This window comes from Orcinus orca, chromosome 5 (assembly GCF_937001465.1).
Source record: "Orcinus orca chromosome 5, mOrcOrc1.1, whole genome shotgun sequence".
NCBI lineage: Eukaryota > Metazoa > Chordata > Mammalia > Artiodactyla > Delphinidae > Orcinus > Orcinus orca.
The window spans coordinates 130,175,121-130,197,391 of NC_064563.1; positions in this window are offsets into that span (position 1 = coordinate 130,175,121).

Below are 22,271 nucleotides of genomic sequence, written 5' to 3' on the forward strand. Positions count from 1 at the left end.
TGATCTTTTATATTTCAGGAAACCAATTTGGAAAATGAGATACAAAAACAGCCTAAGAAAGTAAAGTATATATGTACAAAGTGGTCTCTAAAAGTTCTTGACAAAGTAAAAAAGTTGTTTGTTTTAAAGAGCTTCTAACAGTTTCAGAATGCATTTCTCTCCTGATCCCAAAGAAAAACTAATGAAACATTTTAGAAAATCATTTCCAAGGAAACATCTTGCTGTACCTTCTAGCAGTTACCTATGACTTAGAGACTAGGATACAAAAGGATTATTTGGCTTCTACAGGTTTTTCAATAACCTCTAATTTATATAATGATTCAGTTATACAGTAGTAAATGTATCTTCACCTGTACTTTTAAAACAACAAGTGCAACATGTAATAGATGTACAGAGACTTATGGGCCCTCGGCAAGTATTCATGACTGATGCCATTAGCACTGTGGCTCACACCCACTGTGATTATGAGCCTAGCACCCGACAAATGCTTTACGTTCACTGTGTCACTTCATCTTCACAACGACCTTTTCAGTAGGTTCTATCATTATCTCTATTTTTAGAGAAACAGCTAAAACTTAAAGAGGTCAATTAAATTACCAAGTACCACACAGCTAGTAACATTGCTGGCATCAGGAATGGAACCCAGGCAGGTTGAAAACAACAGAACAATAACACCCTGGACCTTTCACTTAGATTCATAACATCTGCCACATTTGCTTTATTTCTCTTTGTCCCTATCCACCTCTCTCTCTATGACTGTATCTATATGCAGACCTGGCATTTCACCTCTAAATGCTTTGGCATGTTGTCTCCTAAGAATGAGAACATGCTCCCACACAATGAAAACACATGTTTATGGCATCCAACTGTGGGTCCAAAAAAAAAAAAAAACATGAATGGAACCTAGTTTTTATCCACAACTTCAGATAAGTATATCTGGCAGAATTCTCCAGCTTTATCCTATAATGATTATACTTTGTAGACTGAGATCAAAGCCTAGACTCTTCTGAATGTAAATGGTCCATTACTCATCTGGAATACCAACAAACCTCACTGATCTGCTTCCACATTTATAAGCTTCTACTACCCTAACTCTCCAAGAATCTGCATATTAGTTAAATCTTACTGAAACACTCCCATGTCAGATCCAAGCCAGTTGTGCAGACACAAATGCCTTTGGAGGATCTCAAGCACTTATTCAAAGCATTTACTGAGCGTGAGCTATGTATCAAGGACTGAGGTAAGACCGAGTCCCTGCCCTCAAGCACACCTCAGCACTAGTGAACGACATAGTCACAGTGCTGGGTGATGAGTGCTCCAACTGAGCATGGAGAGAGGACCGACCACCTTGGGGGAGACAGCAGGAGGGAGGGTCACATCAGAAGACAAAGAGAACCCAGCCTCCCGGAGTTTGCTCTCTGCTGGAGAAAGAGAAAGAAGGCAAGGCGGGCAAGGCTATCTTTGAGGAGAAATTTGGAGTAGGAATATCTAGTGCCTAAGAGTATGTATGAGATTATGTCTAGAGATGACTTCGTGTAGAGTAGCAGACGTAACCCTCATCTGGGGTGTCACGGCCCTGACTAAAGTGCTATGGGGGTGGAAGAAGTAAATGGTATGGTGTTTGCCTTGTAACTCAGGGTATCCTATACACGAGGCATCTTAAGAAAATTAATTTTTAAACGGGCAAAACTAAACTGTTCCCAGAACTTGCTCAGTTTGTCTAACATAGTTCTCAGTACACAAAATTTTCCTTTCCGTGATGGTGTGTAGAAATAGAAATTTATGAACTGTGTCTTGTAGAAAAGCTGATTTTTCCTATAATGCCAGACATAGGAGACCGTGTACATATAACCAACAAACAGGTTACACATAGTAAGTTCCAAAGGAGGCATTTTATTGAAATTCACTGTTGAGAATAGGCACTATAAACCCAAATGCACAGAGGAGGCCTAGAAGAGGTGACCCTTGAAAGATGGCAAACACCCAGAGTTGATACCTGCCATCACCCTTCCTTTTTCCTGAGGCGGGGGAGGTGAGGGGAAGGGGAGAGAAAAGACATTGAAAATAAATTATAAATGAAAAAGAAAATTATGATTAAAATTATCTTCTGGAATATGATACTTTAAAGTTTAAGTTGTTACACACGTGGAAAACCTTTTGTGTAAATATGAAAGAAGAATGAACGGCTATGATTTAAAGCAATAGAATGCATCTACCCTGAGCTCTCTCCTTCCCGACCCTTGTTTTTATCCATGATTGTTTGATAACATTTTCCCAAAGTTTCGGGCCTGAAGCTGTGCCAGGGTGAGGTTGGGGCATGGAGGAAGTCCCCTCTGTGATACACTGGTCCAGGAGTCAGGCTGGACTCAGGCTGGCTCTCAACCTACTTCTCACTCCATAGAATGACTCTGGGGGAAAATATTTCTAACCTGTTTTTTTCCACATCCTTATCTGAAAAGTGAAGGTATTAATCTCTGTCCATAATAGAACTATTGGGAAGCCTACTTAGCTTGTAAATAAGTTCCAAGGGAGTTTCACTAAAAAACTTCCTGGTTTTAAAATTGGGAAAAGCAGAATAATCCTCTAAGGCCAATATTCTTTCTCATTTGCGTATTCACAATCTAATGGTCACTCTGTATAATGTTTCCATGGTGATCCTGTGTATCCACACTGGCTTTCTTCTGAGACAGTTCAAAAGTATGAAGAACTTAGTTTTATGTTTTAAAATCATTATTGGTATATATCTTTAAAAACTCATTTTCTGAATTTCAAAATACAGAAAGGTATGTTCTATTAAAGCTGTTTCATGTGCAAACAAGTCTTCCCGGTAAGGAGCTCTTAATTTAGAAAAAGTAGATATTTTCATTAAAGAATTCTTAATTAGAACTATTAAGAAAAGGGATGTTAGATATTTTATGGAAGCAAATGAAAGAAAGTATCATGACATAGTGAGTTTATAATATTTTTCCCAGCAATGGCTTATACAGGGAATTTTCCTTAAATGTAAAGTTAATGACATGAAAAGTAATTTTATCATTTATCAGGAGGTCAGGATATGGGTTATTTCTAAAGAACAAAAGATGCATTTGTGTGCTTTTTTTTTATTGGAGTATAATTGCTTTACAATGGTGTGTTAGTTTCTCCTGTACAGTGAAGTGAATCAGCTACACATATACAGGTATCCCCACCATCTCAATCAGTAGCAGGTCACACCATCAATCCCTCTTTAATGATGGAATTCATGTGAATACAAGAGGAACATAATACTCTTTGCTGCATTTCCTGACAGCACAGAAGTTGACTTAACTCTAAAATGAGTTACTGAGATGTAACACAGAATAATCATATTCTACAGAAAACGATAATAAAAAAACTTCACAAGACTAAACACACTTTAGAAAACCAGTCACTTAAATATTTCTTTTTGTCACTGAATACTGAAGGTCTTTATGAAGAATTATTGAGAAATTGAACAATTTACATGTGGTTTTATAACACGTAGGCGTTGAAACACAGAGGACTGAACTAAAACTCAGGTGAGACTGTTTTAAATACTTAATTTGTGGCTTTTGTAGTCTGGACATGAAAAGAATGAACTCTCAGATGATTTGAGGGTACATCCTCATCTTTCCTCCAAATCACTCTTTATCCCCATTAAAACTTACCCACTTTGGTCCTCCCTCCTCAGTCCTTGATCTCTGCTTTCAGAGATGACTAGCTAGCTAACCTAACAAAGAAGTCTAAGTTGAGGTGTCCATGGAGGGACTTCAACCCCACTCTTCTCCTCCTTCTCCAAATAACTGATTTGCCTTTCAAGGACATTTTACCTGAAACATTACCTGCCACCGTGGTTCTCCCACCCAAAGGAGATGGTTCTAATTGTAAGAAATTCAGACTAAGTAGAAGCGAAGGGAAGCACTACTATGTAGAATTGTTAGAGGGGCAGGTCCTTGGGGCATCATATGCGCAAGCACCCTAGTCAAAAGTTAATCAAGAAATTGTTCTTCCAAAGATGAACAGCGACAAGTACAAACTTTCTCAGGATCTTGATTTTTACATACCTTCGTTAATCTTCACTGCTTAGTTTTATGACCTAAATCAAAACAGCAACTTCAGAACATAGGGAATTAGAGTAAGTTCTGGTGGGAAAGCCAGATGCTGCTTTCTTATGCAATTATATGCTAGTCGCTTTCAGTGAGCGGATCCCAATAGGAATCAACATTGAATTCCATTTTAATGATTATGATTTTTACTGGTACACAAAAAAATTAAATAAAAATGGGGAAATATTTAAAGGAAGTTATCTAAACTTAATCATTTTAATTTTCAAAAGCATAATTACATTACTTTTCACCTATTAAAATGGCTTTGGAGCTAGGATTTGTAAGGCTACATCAATATAGGATCATGCCTTTCAGTAGAAATAAGTGTATATTCACTTTGTAGCAACAAATTAATAGTTTCCAAGTATTTATACCTTTCATGGTGAGTAAAGTCAGGGCTGTCTCGTGATGGCTTGGTTATAAGAGTCAATCATTGTAACTCTTTTCTTTTTAAAGAAAATTTCATAGCATGCAGTTCTTTTTTTTTTTTCTTTTTTTGTTCAATTATTTTTAATTTTTTATGCATCTAAAGTCCTTTGAATGTGTTTCCTTTTTCTTGAGTTTATCTGAAAGTAATATGCACACTCAAACACTAATAAGAGTTGTAAACATGTCCACATTCATAATTCCCATCAAAAAAGAGATATTTCTGAAAAAGGTTACAGTATTCTAAATTTTCTTACCAAGGGGAAAAATATTATGTATTACAAAGTCATGTTAATTACCTATTATAAAAGCCTTGTGAAGTGAAATATCTTGTGAATCCATATCTATTTCCATCTATATCTATTTCTTTATATCTGTGTCTCTATAACATTTGTTATATTGACAGACTCTTCGTATCTGTTACATCAACAATTTAGATTTCTGCTTTGTGTGTGTGTGTGTGTGTGTGTGTGTGTGTGTTTGGGTTTATTAGAAGAGGATATTACACTAAAATTCTTGAGGCTTTCTATAATAGGAAAGGGGTAATCTTTCAAACTGAGTGACAAGAGTTATGCAGGACCCATGAAAGAAGATACTGAAAATGCTTGGTATTCATTCATTCATTCATCAAGCATTACTGAGTGCCTACTATATTCCAGGACCTCTGTTAAACATAGGAATAAGAAAATGAATAAGACATTAGATTGTCTCAGTGTAGTAAGAGAGACTGATAAACAGGGAATTTAATCATGGTGTAATATATTCTATGACAGAGGTGCAGAGTATTATCGGAGCACTGAAGAAGTGTTCTTTTCTTGTTTTGAGAGATCAGAAGACCTTCTCCGAGAAGGTGATGTTTTCCAGAATGAGAAGTTACTGGCTAGGGGAAAAAGGAGAGAGAGGCACCCCAGGCAGCAGAGACACCATATGCAAAGGGGAAAGTAAGAGTCCTGAGAGATCAGGCACTGGAATGACTTGGTGCAGAAGGCCTGGGTGGTGGGTGTGATGGGAAATGGGCTGGAGAGGGAAGACAAGTCACATGTATGCCCTGCTAACAGTGGAGTAATCTGAAGTCAAAGGCTTCAGGATAAGAAGGCAGGGGCAGTGAGTATGGAGAAAAGAGCATGGATCTTTGAGTCAGCTAGGATGTATAATAACAATAGCTCCTGGAATGCAGTTCTTTTGGTATGCAAATATGAAGTGGTTGGTGCTGAGAATATGCAGCAAAATAAGAAAATACATAGGTATATAAAATTGTGGAAGGATCTAACTTATGATTCATATACGAAGAGATCCTTAGTGACAAACTTAAGACATATTCTACTCTGAATGTACAGCTACTGACGTGTTTCCTGGCAAATCAGTAAGGTAAGAAGAAAAGGATATATTGCAATAATATGCCCCCCCCCACAAAAATCATCCTTCAGAAAAGCATAATTTAAGGAAATTTTCCCCAGAATGCTGCCTTCAGTTTAGTGCTAACTACCAGAGGGAGAATCGATCTGCCATATAATGAAAGATACCTATTGTTGTTATTCATCTAGTATATCTAGAGCTTCATTTTGGTAGATTTTTATTGAAGACAAGAAGGAATGGTTCTGACACTCAATTACTGAGTAATAAATTCTGTCAAGTACTACATTGAACTTGGAACCTATCTTCAGCTACTGAAAAGAATTGTGCTATAGTCAAGTTTATATTCACAATGGACATTTCATGCTGTGGGCCTAAAAGTAGTGTGGGTCATAGGGTTTAAAGTATGTCTTTAGAACTGCCCTAGTCAAGACCCTCACTCTAATTTATATTGTATAATCCATATGAATTTCTCTGTATTGCTATACATTACACATTATATTTGTTACAGTCTTATCAAATGGTTAGCAGCTGTAGCTGTTGATTGCTGGGCCTATAATTATATACAATTCTTCTGCCACCCTACCAGCTGGGTGGCTGTACTGATTCCAGAATAAGCCACTTCTTTTCTTATTACCTCATGACATCATCCTGTGCCCAATGCCTTGACTAATAGACTAGCCTTTGTTGTCTGTGGTCACTAATTTCCACTCAGACACACAGAGCAATTCTGGTTTTGGTTAACTTGGGTCCTCCTTGCAAACCCAGGCAAAAACAGTGAAGGTGAGCACAGCTTCACTGCTGGCTGAATGACATTCTGGTCGTTCTAATATCTAAAAGTCTACTGACTATACTTTTAAAAATACTATTCTGGGATAATTTCTCCTTTATTCTGTTTATTGGGATTAATGCTTTTCATCTCTCATTATGTTTTAAATGAGATTTAAGATCGTGTAGTATATTTAGACAAAGTGCTCATTCTGTGCAGTTTTAGGAATTCATCATGTCTGAGGGGTCTGTCTAGATAACACAGTACCACAGTTTCTGTCTGAGCACTGTGAACAAAAGGGGACCTGTGTGGTGCTTTTATTTCAGCATACCTTTAGTGTCTGAACCAATAAAAAAAATAAAAACTGTTAGAATTTTTAATATAGTATTGTGAAAAACATTGTCACTTTTCTGAGCATTCTAATCAGTCGATTGTGGAAAAAGATGAGAGAGAAAAAAATCTGATTATTATACTAAATGCATTTTTTTAATACCTGTGCTCAGATGTCACCTTTAAAGAACAGGAGCAAAATTTATGGGAAGAACGGTACGCAAGCAATTCACCTTAAATACGAATTAGACACAGCTCTTTAAAAGAAGGTTGAATGATATTGGCTGGAGGAACTAACATTAGGATATTAATTTACATTTATTGAGCATTTACTGAGTCCAAGGTTCTGTGAAAGGGGAAAAAAAGTCCATATTTTTATAAGCTTTATTGACTGAAAATCTGTATAAGTAAACTAGAATCCATTATTTAATTCAAAGCTCTTCATCATTAAACTAATTCATCTCAGAAAACAGCAAAGTTAAAGAAAAAAAGTACTATCAGTAAGAATGACAAATTTCCTTGGTCTGGAAATTTCCAAACCACGATATTCTGCCCTGTCAAAATATATTCACTGGGGAATTTTTAACTTTATACACTTCTTTTGAACTTAATCACAATTTCACATCGAGCTGGCTTCATGATTAAATAAAAGAGAAGGTGATTCCCCTCTTGTGCTAAAGGCAACCACATACTTGAATGATACTCTAACTTCTAGGTTCTGCTATAGTAACACCGAAACCAGAAGCTTGTGGGAGAAATGTCACTTTATCTGAGAGAGTAAAATCGGACTCTAACAGGAAGTAGCAAATTCACCTTTTTCTTTTTTCAATCCACTCTGCCGAAGGCAAGTAGTTTGGAACACAGCACTCTGTAAGTCATACTTCCTTTACGCAGATCAAAACCAAAGCCACTGGGTAGTGCTTCCCCCTAAGGAATCTCTAAATAGAAGATGGGGCCATTTTATGATGGATTCATTTGTAGGCAAGACCTCCACTGCCTGTATCAGATCTCCCGAAAAAAAATAAAGGTAAAACCACAACTATTTATTACAGAATGAAAATCTAGCCCAAACTCCTCTGTAAAATAAGGTAATTCTGTTTTAATCTTCATAAATCATTAAGCACCATTTTTAATATTTTGGCCTTTTACCTCAATTACCTACTTTTCAGGTGAGATATAAATCAGAAAAGATAGTACTATGTCAGAATGCAAGGTCTCGCCTTTGCATTTTAGCATTTGGGGACTTTGAAGAATGGTTGCATTTTTGTTTTAAAGATGATCCGTATGTGTAAATAATTCAGAACTATATTAGAATTGAAAACATAAATTTTAAAATAGTCTTCCAGTACACTTAAAGGTAAACATATCATCCTTTAATTGACAATTTCTCTACCCTGAACAAATGACTAACTAGGATTTAATGAACCCTCTCCCTTAAAGAAAAAAGAGACTGTCTTTGCTTTCAGATTTATAGTCTGTGACTCCAACTTTATAACTGCATGTGCGTACACAACAATTTCTGTCTCTCTTGCAGGTGGCACAGACCAGGAAGAGGAAATCTGTGGTTTAAATTCTTTATGCCTCATCCTCTGAGGGCTGGAGGCTTGCTGGAGGCTGTATGCTGTTAATGCTAATCGTGATAGGGGTTTTTACCTCTGACTGACTCCTACATGTTAGCATTAGCAGGGTACGGTGCCTGTTACTAGCATTCACATGGGACAAACGGCCGACATGGGAGGATGACAAAGAAGCGTGAGTCACTCCGTTGGATAAACTCAGACTTCAGGCTTTATTATTTTTTGTTAATCATAATATAGTCACTGGGATGTTCCACCTTAAATTAAGTGTTAAGAGTAAGGTCATTTGAAAGATTTATCAGCTGTATCCTGAATGCCAACATTTTTACTTTAATCCTCAAGCCCACATCCTTGTTTTTATCTTTAATGGAAAATATATTCGTGTCATTTTTAATTCGAAGTTATGGTTTGTCTCTTGTAACTGTTCATAAACACTTTCCATAATTCAACCGGAAAAAATATGGACTAAACACATTCTGAAACAAGCTTCTAGAATATCCTTGTAGTTGAAAATTAAAAGGGCTACCACTATCCACCAGTTACATCATAGATTGTCCAGAAACGTGTATAAAAAGATTTAGAAATTGGTATTTTCCCCCATGTTATAATTCTATTTAGACAACTTTAGTGTAAGATGGATACTTTTATTTGAATCTTAAGGGAGAACTGAAAGGCTATGACAATTATCAACAATTTGTCTTTTATATTTTTACAAATTAGTATGGTAATTGACATCTGAGAGCTAACCCCTGTCTTTTCCCTACAAGATACAAAGATTTAATCAAAAGTTTAATATTTGAAATTAAGTCCCAAATCTAGCCACATAACACCGTGAGGTCAGAGAATCCACTTTTCCTCTCAGCCTGTTTCTCCTTCCACAGAATTGGGCTAATACTTTATGATGTTGGTGTGAGGCTTACATGAGCTAGAGAACTAGTTTGTAAAATATAAAGTGCTACATTAATGTTATAGTAAAATTAATCCAAGAACTACTCCCCCTACTTTGTTAGAGAAGAGCTAATGATTTGGTTTACAGAATTTTTCAGGTTTGGATTTCTATGCAACCTTTCTCCATAATTATAGAACTCTATCACTTACAAATATGTAGCTAATTGTAATTGTTAGCATATTTAATGTGTATTTGTATTAGCAACTCTTCTTAACATTTTGTCAAAGGGGTTATGCACTGTAACCAAATAAATCTCTTGAGTCTTTAGTTGATTTAAAAGAATTTTTTTTGTTATGGCCTTTTTTCTTTTGCAAAGTACAAACTGTAATTTCAGAAGTTATTTACACACACAAAAAAAAAAATGGGAAAAAATTATGCGAATACTAAGGGGAACATTCCTGACTCCTAGGACACAGTATTCTCATCTGAGGGCATCCCCTTGGCCTGTCCCCCATTTCTGTTCAAGTTAAGTGTTACCAAGATAAATTTCTCCTCAACCTGGAGTGAACATTTGGCTCCATGGAGCCCCCATGTAGGTATGTCACGCTGAAGGGTATTTCTTCGCACTGTGCATCTCATCTGCACTGTTTGTCTACAAGGAGTCCTTGTTTTGAGTCCCAATTCTTCAAAACCCTGCTTGCAACCTACAGCCACCAAGTCCCATAGTGTTAGGCCTGGAATACACTAAGCTCATATTACCTTCCTGCTGTGATAATGAAAAGCTACGACCAACAAGAAGGCAGATTAAGAAAAACTGCCCTGTGAAATGCTTCCTTTGAAGAGCACTAAACTACCCTACGTGAAACTAAAGGGAGTTACTTAATCTCTGTACGCCTCCGTCTCCTCAACAGTAAAATGATGAATATATTTCATAAGGATGACAGGCTTAAATGAAAGTGTTTGTAAAGAGGACCATGTCCACTATGCGTTGTGTTAATTAAACACTAGCTTTAAAACTTGTAACTTTCAGCTTTAAATCAAGTGATCTACTATAGCAGATCTCCCCAGTAACTTCAGTCTAACCGTAAGCCTCTGATGACAACCAAGAGAACCTAGATACTGCAAGGGCCCCATCCTCTCAGGCTTCTAGTTCCTGATCTCATGGTCTTAGATGGAGTCCTTCTGACCAATATATTCAGTCATTTCAAAAATTCTCGGAGCATGAGTAAGACTGGGTGTGTGTTTGGGTTGAAGGAAGGGATAAGTGACAAGAAAGAGTGTGTGTGTGTGAGTGAGTGTGTGTGTGTGTGTGTGTGTGTGTTTTGAAGTGACAACTAAGGATGGCTGAAGACGAAGTCAGCTCTGTGGTAGATGGTGTAGGGAAAAGGAACCCAATTTTGTACACAGAAAAACTGAATTGAATGAAACACTACATTACGCAGGACCTGATTTCTTAAAAAAAAAAACAAACTGAAGAATGTCAAGATGGTTTTCTAGGATCTGACCCACTTCCCCAGAAACTTGCTAAATTAGAGACCAGTCCTTTCCTACCCACTGTCAGCAGCCAGATAGACCCAGTAGCTTAAAAATAAAGGGAAGGAACTTCCCTGGTGGTCCAGTGGTTAAGACTCCACGCTCCCAATACAGGGGCCCCGGGTTCGATTCCTAGTCAGGGAACTAGATCCCGCATGCCACAACAAAGAACCCCCATGCTGCAACTAAGAGCCTGCATGCTGCAAGTGAAAAAAGATCTCACGTGCTGCAATGAGGATTCCACACACAGCAATGAAGATCCCACATGCCGCAACTAAGACCCGGCACACCCAAATAAATAAATATTTTTTTAAAATAAAATAAAGAGAAAAGAAATAGAGGAATAAGAAGAAAAAAGGTGAAGTCAGGGGATTAAAGAATGTATAGAAAACATGGAGTATTAGAATTTCCCCAAAAATAGAGATGAGCAGGGCTTTGTTCAAAGAAGGTGGGGAAACCTGAAGAGGAAAAAAGCTTGAAGAAAATAGAGCCCATAAATGGGCAGCACTCAAAAAAGCTGACCCATTATGTGGTTCTCCACTTACAATGACCAGAAAACAGTGAAACCAACTGATGAAACTTGCACATAAGCTTTCCACTTTATATTTCAAATTCTCTTATATGCAATGAGTATAAAGAAATAATATACACATAAAAGGTTTGCTGCTGTTGTTGTTGTTATTACTATTGTATTTTAACTAATCTAAGTGTTCCAGTATTAGTCTTCAGCTGGCTAACATACATATTCCTAACCACTTAAGTAATGATTTTTTTTAGGTGGATTTCTCAACTATCATCCCAAAGATGTCTTCTCTATCTTGGATCACTCTTCCACCCTTCTTTGCAAAGCTCAGGGGTTTCCCAGATCACTAGCACTTAACACACTGTATACTAATTTGTTTTAGTGTGTGAATGATTGCCCTAGAGGAAGTGGAACCCATGAGGGCCCATCCACCATCTTGCATTTCTGTATCCCACTCAATGATTACTGACTTAATCACACCACTATCATTCCAAGTCCAACTGTAAAAATAGAAATAAGTTTACATACAATAAACATTTCACTTTATACTGATAGGCTCAAAGAGGTGATTTTGGGTAAAGATTCATTATAGCAAACAAATGACTGGAAAGTTCTACATATAACTGAAGAGCTAGGGCAGTGACTCTCACCTTGGAAACTCGTTAAGGTGCAGGTCCCCAGGCTCCCACCCCCACCAAGGTTCTTATTCTGTAATGAAGCTGAGGAAACTACCTTTTTACCAAGCTAACCAGGCAATCCAGATGCAAGTGGTTCATAAACTGACTCTGAGAAACAGTAGTTTATACCCAGTGCTGCTGTTGGTGTGGCAGCTAGGAATGATGCTCAGCGGAAATCCTGCAACATACAGGTGTAATGTCTGTTTACACACCATTCACTCTGTGTAATGAGAGGTTCTGCAATGTGGGCTGAGTGATGAGATGCCCTTATCACTGATCTCTTTGGGGGATAAGCAGCAATAAATTTCATGTCCCATTATCCTTCCCTGCCAAAAACATCCTAACCATCTCAATAAAATCCACCTGACTTGAAAGTTGCCCACTGAAACCAGCTATAACCAACCAATGACCTCGTACTATTTAGGCCTAACAGATCAGCTGCTACTTAGAGCAGTAGTTAGGGAGGGTCAAGTAGAAGGAATTCGGTGCAGTTCCTGACAAAAGAATGGATTGACTAAAGAAACAAGCATGAAATGTCGCTGCCATCCTATCTCACCCTCTCACCCCTGGGCTGTCAAGGCCTCACCAACCTTTATACCCAGTCTCCACTTAGGAAAATCCTACCCTTTCCCAAATGCTGACAGCTCAGCAATTTCTGACCCCTTTGCCCATGCTGAGCACATAGGAAAAGAACGCTGAAAAGGGTTGCACCCAAAAGCGATCCTTCTCCTCTGTTATCCCAAAGTACATTTTGTATCTCATAAAAGTGCTTTGCACTGTGCCCCGCGTCCATTATTTGCGTACATGTTGCCCTCTCTTCTAGATCATGAGCTCCTGTAGGGAAGAAATATCATTTTAAACTTTTCTGTATTCCACTCAGCTCAGGGCCTTGCTCACAGCTGCTTAAGTGGAATGGGAAAACGTATCCAAGTCTCCACTGACTTTGGAAATACAGCTTGTTCTGATGCAGGAGACTATCTGTACCTGGCATATGTGTATGTCCAGACCTGAGGGACTGTTTTTCAGGTTGACTTGTATGGACTCATTACAGACAGCTCAAACATCAATTTGGCTTTTCCTAAATTCTGCAGCTCAAGAAGGCAGTCTCCATATTCATTTTAACAAATTCCATCATTAAAAAAATATATATGAAAATTTGTCCTTTCCCTCTCTCCAGGCAGGCTTGGTGTAACACGCAACTTTGCGATCCCTTAGAAATAACACTGCAGTAGTAGCCACCCCCAAAACTATAAATATTTTCCCTTTCTTTCAATATATTTAACCATGTATGAAATCTAAAATCTAATTGAATAAATTTATCTTCAAAAGGATGTTATCTATATTTGTCAAAACTGAAAATACACATACTCTTTGACCTATAGGATCACCTACAAGAATTTATATTATAGAACTACTAGCACACGTGGAGCATCATATGTTCAAGGTTACCAAATGAAGCATTATTTTAATAGCAAAAATGTTAAATCAACAGGGTTCTAACTAAATAATGGTACATCTTTATTTAACACAAATACAGTATTCAGTACAAACAGAATACTATATACTGAAAGAAGAGAAACAATGTATGTAACTTCTAAAACAGAAAGGAAAAAAGAAAATTAGGAAAATTGGATCAATCCAGTATATGGCAAGAAAGGAGAGAAAAGAATGCAAAGAAATGGTAATCACAGGAAGGGGTATATGAATGAAAACCTATTTCTTAAAAGACAGTAATTCCAAAACTGGATTTGAAAAGAAAATAACAGTTTTATGCTGTTTATAAAAGAAAGACTTAAAACATTAACAACATTTAAAAAGTTGAAAAGGGAAAGAAAAATGTATACCATATAAACACTAACAAAAATCGAATGTAAAAATAGAACCAGATTAAAGAAAAAATAGATTGAGGAAACCAGATTAAGGGGGAAAAGCATTATTAGGGATACAGAGGATCCTTATTTACTGATAAAAAAGAAACAATTTGCCACCAAGTTATAAAAATTCCAAACCAGAATATATAATGCTAACAAAATAGTGTCAAAATAAAATAAGCAAATATAAATTGTCAAATCCACAATCATTGTAGGAGAATAGATTTAAGGTAGAGAAAACAAACAAAAAAGAAGATTCCTATGTGCTTTTTTAAAGAGAAAACCTAAAATATAATAATATGAAAAGTTAAAAGGAATGGAAAAATATTTACAACTAACCTAAAGAAATCTCATGTAGAAGTATCAGTATCAACCAGAGGGCAGACAGCAGAAGCAAGAAGAACTACAATCCTGCAGCCTGTGGAACAAAAACCACACTCACAGAAAGATAGACAAGATGAAAAGGCAGAAGGCTATGTACCAGATGAAGGAACAAGATAAAACCCCAGAAAAACAACGAAAACGAAGTGGAGACAGGCAACCTTCCAGAAAAAGAATTCAGAAAAATGATAGTGAAGATGATCCAGGACCTTAGAAAAATAATGGAGGCAAAGATCGAGAAGATGCAAGAAATGTTTAAAAAAGACCTACAAGAATTAAACAACAAACAAACAGAGATGAACAATACAATAACTGAAATGAAAACTACACTAGAAGGAATGAATAGCAGAATAACTGAGGCAGCAGAACAGATAAATGACCCAGAAGACAGAATGGTAGAATTCACTGTTGTGGAACAGAATAAAGAAAAAAGAATGAAAAGAAATGAAGACAGACTAAGAGACCACTGGGACAACATTAAACGTAACAATATTCGCATTATAGGGGTCCCAGAAGGAGAAGAGAGAAAGAACCCGAGAAAATATTTAAAGAGATTATAGTCGAAAACTTCCCTAACGTGGGAAAGAAAATAGCCACCCAAGTCCAGGAAGCACAGAGAGTCCTATATAGGATAAACACAAGGAGAAACATGCTGAGACACATAGTAATCAAACTGGCAAAAATTAAAAACAAAGAAAAATTATTGAAAGCAGCAAGGGAAAAATGACAAATAACATACAAGGGAACTCCCATAAGGTTAACAGATCTTTTCTCAGCAGAAACTCTACAAGCCAGAAGGGAGTAGCATGACATATTTAAAGTGATGAAAGGGAAGAACCTACAACCAAGATTACTCTACCCGGCAAGGATCTCATTCAGATTTGATGGAGAAATCAAAAGCTTTACAGACAAGCAAAAGCTAAGAGAATTCAGCTCCACCAAATCAGCTCTACAACAAATGCTAAAGGAACTTCTCTAAGTGGGAAACACAAGAGAAGAAAAGGACCTACAAAAACAAACCCAAAACAATTAAGAAAGTGTTCATAGGAACATACATATCAATAATTACCTTAAATGTGAATGGATTAAAGGCTCCAACCAAAAGACACAGGCTCGCTGAATCGATACAAAAACAAGACCCATATATATGCTGTCTACAAGAGACCCACTTCAGACCTAGGGACACATACAGACTGAAAGTGAGGGGATGGAAAAAGACATTCCATGCAAATGGAAGTCAAAAGAAAGCTGGAGTAGCAATATTCATATCCGATAAAATAGACTTTAAAATAAAGAATGTTACAAGAGACAAGGAAGGACACTACATAATAATCAAGGGATCAACCACAAAGAAGATATAGCAATTATGAATATATATGCACCCAACAGAGGAGCACCTCAATACATAAGGCAACTGCTAACAGCTATAAAAGAGGAAATTGACAGTAACACAATAGTAGTGGGGGACTTTAACACCTCACTTACACCAATGGACAGATCATCCTAACAGAAAATTAATAAGGAAACACAAGCTTTAAATGACACAATAGACCAGATACAGTTAATTGATATTTATAGGACATTCCATCCAAAACCAGATTACACTTTCTTCTAAGTGCGCACAGAACATTCTCCAGGATAGATAACATCTTGGATCACAAATCAAGCCTCAGTAAATTTAAGAAAACTTAAATCATATCAAGCATCTTTTCTGACCACAAGGCTATGAGATTAGGAATCAATTACAAGGAAAAAAACGTAAAAAACACAAACACATGGAGGCTAAACAATACGTTACTAAATAACCAAGAGATCACTGAAGAAATCAAAGAGGAAATCAAAAAATACCTAGAGACAAATGACAATGAAAACACGACGATCGAAAACCTATGGGATGCAGCAAAAGCAGTTCTAAGAGGGAAGTTTATAGCAATACAAGCCTACCTCAAGAAACAAGAAAAATCTCAAATAAACAATCTAACCTTACACCTAAAGGAACTAGAGAAAGAAGAACAAACAAAACCAAAAGTTAGTAGGAGGAAAGAAATCATAAAGATCAGAGCAGAAATAAATGAAATAGAAACAAAGAAAACAATAGCAAAGATCAATAAAACTAAAAGCTGGTTCTTTGAGAAGGTAAACAAAATTAATAAACCATTATCCAGACTCATCAAGAAAAACAGGGAGAGGACTCAAATCCATAAAATTAGAAGTGAAAAAGGAGAAGTTACAACAGACACTGCAGAAATACAAAGCATCCTAAGAGACCACTACAAGCAACTCTATGCCAATAAAATGGACAACCTGGACGAAATGGACAAATTCTTAGAAAGGTATAACCTTCCAAGACTGAACCAGGAAGAAACAGAAAATATGAACAGACCAATCACAAGTAATGAAATTGAAACTGTGATTAAAAATCTTCCAACAAACAAAAGTCTAGGACCAGATGCCTTCACAGGTGAATTCTATCAAACATTTAGAGAAGAGCTAACACCCATCCTTCTCAAACTCTTCCACAACACTGCAGAGGAAGGACCATTCCCAAACTCATTCTATGAAGCCACTGTCACCCTGATACCAAAACCAGACAAAGATACACAAAAAAAGAAAATTATAGACCAATATCACTGATGAATATAGATGCAAAAATCCTCAACAAACTACTCGCAAACAGAATCCAACAACACATTAAAAGGATCATACACCATGATCAAGTGGGATTTATCCCAGGGATGCAAGGATTCTTCAATATACACATATCAATAAATGTGATACACCATATTAACAAATTGAAGAATAAAAACCATATGATCATCTCAATAGATGCAGAAAAAGCTTTTGACAAAATTCAACACCCATTTATGATAAAAACTTTCCAGAAGGTGGGCATAGAGGGAAACTACCTCAACATAATAAAGGCCATATATGACAAACCCACAGCAAACATCACTCTCAATGGTGAAAAACTGAAACCATTTCCTCTAAGATCAGGAACAAGACAAGGATGTCCACTCTCACCACTATTATTCAACACAGTTTTGGAAGTCCTAGCCACAGCAATCTGAGCAGAAAAAGAAATAAAAGGAATACAAATTGGAAAAGAAGAAGTAAAACTGTCACTGTTTGCAGATGACATGATACTATACATAGAGCATCCTAAAGATGTCACCAGAAAACTACTAGAGCTAATCAATGAATTTGGTAAAGTTGCAGGATACAAAATTAATGCACAGAAATCTCTTGCATTCCTATACACTAATGATGAAAAATCTGAAAGAGAAATTAAGGAAACACTCCCATTTACCATCGCAACAAAAAGAATAAAATATCTAGGAATAAACCTATCTAAGGAGACAAAAGACCTGTATGCAGAAAATAAGACACTGATGAAAGAAATTAAAGATGATACAAACAGATGGAGAGATATACCATGTTCTTGAATTGGAAGAATCAACATTGTGAAAATAACTATACTACCCAAAGCAATCTAGAGATTGAATGCAATCCCTATCAAATTACCAATGGCATTTTTTACAGAACTAGAACAAAAAATCTTAAAATTTGGACAGAGACACAAGAGACCCCGGATAGCCAAAGCAGTCTTGAGGGGGAAAAACAGAGCTGGAGGAATCAGACTTCCTGACTTCAGACTATACTACAAAGCTACAGTAATCAAGACAAAATTGTATTGGCATAAAAACAGAGATATAGATCAATGGAACAGGATAGAAAGCCCAGAGATAAACCCACTGACCTATGGTCAACTAATCTAATGCAAAGGAGGCAAGGATATACAATGGAGAAAAGACAGTCTCTTCAGTAAGTGGTGCTGGGAAAACTGGACAGCAACATGTAAAAGAATGAATTTAGAACACTCCCTAACATCATACACAAAAATAAACTCAAAATGGATTAGAGACCTAAATGTAAGACCAGACACTATAAATCTCTTAGAGGAAAACATAGGAAGTACCCTCTTTGACAAAAATCACAGCAAGATCTTTTTTGATCCACCTTCTAGAGTAATGGAAATAAAAACAAAAATAAACGAATGGGACCTAATGAAACTTAAAAGCTTCTGCAAAGCACAGGAAACTACAAACAAGACGAAAAGAAAACCCTCAGAATGGGAGGAAATATTTGCAAACGAATCAACGGACAAAGGATTAATCTCCAAAATATATAAACAGCTCATGCAGCTCAATATCAAAAAAACAAACAACCCAATCCAAAAATGGGCAGAAGACCTAAATAGACATTTCTCCAAAGAAGACATACAGATGACCAAGAAGCACATGAAAAGCTGCTCAACATCACTAATTATTAGAGAAATGCAAGTCAAAACTACAATGAGGTATCACCTCACACCAGTTAGAATGGGCATCATCAGAAAATCTACAAACAACAAATGCTGGAGAGGGTGTGGAGAAAAGGGAACCCTCTTGCACTGTTGGTGGGAATGTAAATTGATACAGCCACTGTGGAGAACAGTATGGAGGTTCCTTAAAAAACTATAAATAGAGCTACCATATGACCCAGCAATCCCACTCCTGGGCATATACCCAGAGAAAACCATAATTCAAAAAGACACATGCACCCCAATGTTCATTGCAGCACTATTTACAATAGCCAGGTCATGGAAGCAACCTAAATGTCCATCGACATATGAATGGACAAAGAAGATATGGTATATATAGACAATGGAATATTGCTCAGCCATAAAAAGGAACGAAATTGGGTCATTTGTAGAGACGTGGATGGATCTAGAGACTGTCATACAGAGTGAAGTAAGTCAGAAAGAGAAAAACAAATATCATATATTAACGCATATATGTGGAACCTAGAAAAATGGTACAGATGAACCTATTTGCAGGGCAGAAATACAGACACAGATGTAGAGAACAAACGTATGGACACCAAGGGGGGAAAATGGCGGGTGGTGGTGGTGGTGGGATCAATTGGGAGATTGGGATTGACATGTATACACTAATATGTATAAAATGGATAACTAATAAGAACCTTCTGTATAAAAAAGTAAAATAAAATTCAAACAAAAAAAGAAGTATTGGTATCAGAAAAACAGATTTTCAGACTAGCACTCAGAAGTTGACACGCTGATCCAACAACCATCAAAATTTTGAAATAAAAAATAAGAATTCACCATACCATAAATTAAAATGTGTTATGAAGCTGTAATAATTAAAACTGTGTGACAGTGGTGCAGGGATAGACAAATGGACAAGCAAGGTGCACCCAGGCATTTAAAGGAATCTGATACATGTATGATATAACCTCTAAGAGTAGGAAGAAAATAAATGGTACAGAATAACTGACTATCCATGTGGGGGTGGAGAGGGTTCAAAATTAGATCCCTTCCCTCACTCTATATGCAAAATTAAATGTCAAATAAATGACACAATTAAATATGAAAAGACTTTAAAATGTTAAAAAATACAAAAGAATACCTTATAACTTCAAGTTAGGGAAGGCTTTTTAAGATTTCCTAAACACATATAAATCATAAAGAAAAAGATGAGTAATTCTGACCACACAGAGACAGCATCAACAAAGTTAAAAGATAAGCCAGGCTAAAGATATTTGCAGTGACAAAGGTTTTTCTGAAAATATAAAGCACTCGTATTAAAAGGAACAAAGAGGGGACTTCCCTGGTGGTGCAGTCGTTAAGAATCTGCCTGCCAGTGCAGGGGACATGGGTTCGAGCCCTGGCCGGGGAAGATCCCACATGTCACACAGCAACTAAGCCTGTGCGCCACAACTACTGACCCTGCACTCTAGAGCCCATGAGCCACAACTACTGAGCCCACGTGCCACAACTACTGCAGCTTGCTTGCCTAGAGCCTGTGCCCCTCAACAAAGAGAAGCCACAGCAAAGAGAAGCCTACGCACCACCACAAAGAGTAGGCCCCGCTCGCCGCAACTAGAGAAAGTCCGTGCCCAGCAACGAAGACCCAACGCAGCCAATAAATAAATAAACAAATAAATAATTTTATTAAAAGAAATAATAAAAAAAAATAAAAGGATCAAAGATCCGATAAAAAAATAAATAAATGGGGCAAAGCCTTAAACTGGTAACTCACAGAAGAGGAAATCTTATTGGATACTAAACAAAGGGAGAAATGCTCATTGTCACTATATGCTCAGTATTAAACAAATTAATTTAATTAGATAGGATCATGCATATCCAACCGACCAAATATTTGAATGTCTGACAATGACAAGTATTTGCGAGGGAGTAGGGAAACAGGAACTATCAGACTACTAATAGGGAGTAAACTGGTACAACTATTGTGGTGACTAACAATATTTAGTAGAGTTGAAGATGCATGTTCTACTTCTAGGTATGTACCCTAGAGATACTGTCAAATGTGTACACAAAGAAACATAAACAAGAGTATTTTCTGCAGTACTGTTTATAATACTAAAAAGTCAAGACCAACCTCAATGGTCAATAAGAGAATGAACTAATTGTGGGATTAATCATACAAATGGGATACTATATACTCCTACAGGTATTAACCAGCTCAGCACAAGTACTAGCTCTACATGTATCAACATGTTAAATGTGAACACACAATACTGAGCAACGGAAGCAAATTTCAAAAGGATATGCATATCATGAAACCAATTATGTTTAGTATAAAATACAGAGAATAATATACATTGCAAATCATGAATGGTAAGGATATGCAGAAAAAAAGGACAGTAGTTCTTCTTGGAAATGACATGAGGAAAACTTTCAATGGATAGAAAGCTTTTTCTTTATTTAAAAACGAAAGGAAGAAGGTTAACAGTGGTTAATTTGGATAGTGGCTATATGTCAACATTCTTGGTTGCAAACAAGATCTGCTCTACTAGTTCAAGCAAAAAACAAATGGCTCACAAGGCTCAGAGATCAGGTTACAGGACTCAAAGAAATGCCCATTATTACAGCACAGAGCAGCAGCAGGGAGAAAACCACTGAGCACAGCCCCACACCTTGTACCACGACACGGGACCCTCCGCCGCTGCTGCCTTAAAAGCCACATGTCACTGTTCCCCTCAACAAACTGGATCCCGTGTGCCATGGTCTTCACAGCATCACTTTCAAATTTCACACAGGTGTGTCTAACTAGTGAGCCTAGGACGCCTGTCTGGGCCCTGACTGCAAGGAAGGTTTGGAAACTAAGTTTCACTCTCCACTTGGTAAGATACATAAAGGGGGAAGTCATCAAACAGTGGATGTTCAAGCAGGGCTAGGTGCCCAAAAAGCATGAAAAATGTCCATCCAAATAAGGGTTTGTTAAATTATTTTTTGTAAGCTCAAAATATTTCACAATTTTTTAAAAGAAAAAGAAATTCAAAGTATAAATCCACAGACAACAAAGGGGATGGGAGAGGAAAACAGCAGCAGACAAGAAATTTCGCCCAGTTGCTAAAAGATGGACAGTGGAGTGACCAATGCAACAGTAGAGGATGTCACCGCCTAGAATACATGCAGGAGTCCAGCAGAAGACAGCCAACCTGCCCAGTTGGCCTGGAGAAGCTCAAAGATGGTGGAAGACAGAAGACAGAAGAGGGGCTAAAGAGAATGGGATCAACTAAAGGTCTATATACAAACCAGTTGATCTCTACTCCATACCCCCTACCTCCAAATACAGAAGGACCTGAATCCAGATATTTGCCCACAGGTAAGATACTGGAGGGATCTCATAAAATAAAAGAACAGTCTGGGGAGAACGAGACTAGTCATTATAGAAACCAGTCACCAAGACTGACAATCTCTTCATTCTAGCATTAGAAAATCCCCATCATAACAGCCAGCTTCACCTACTTATC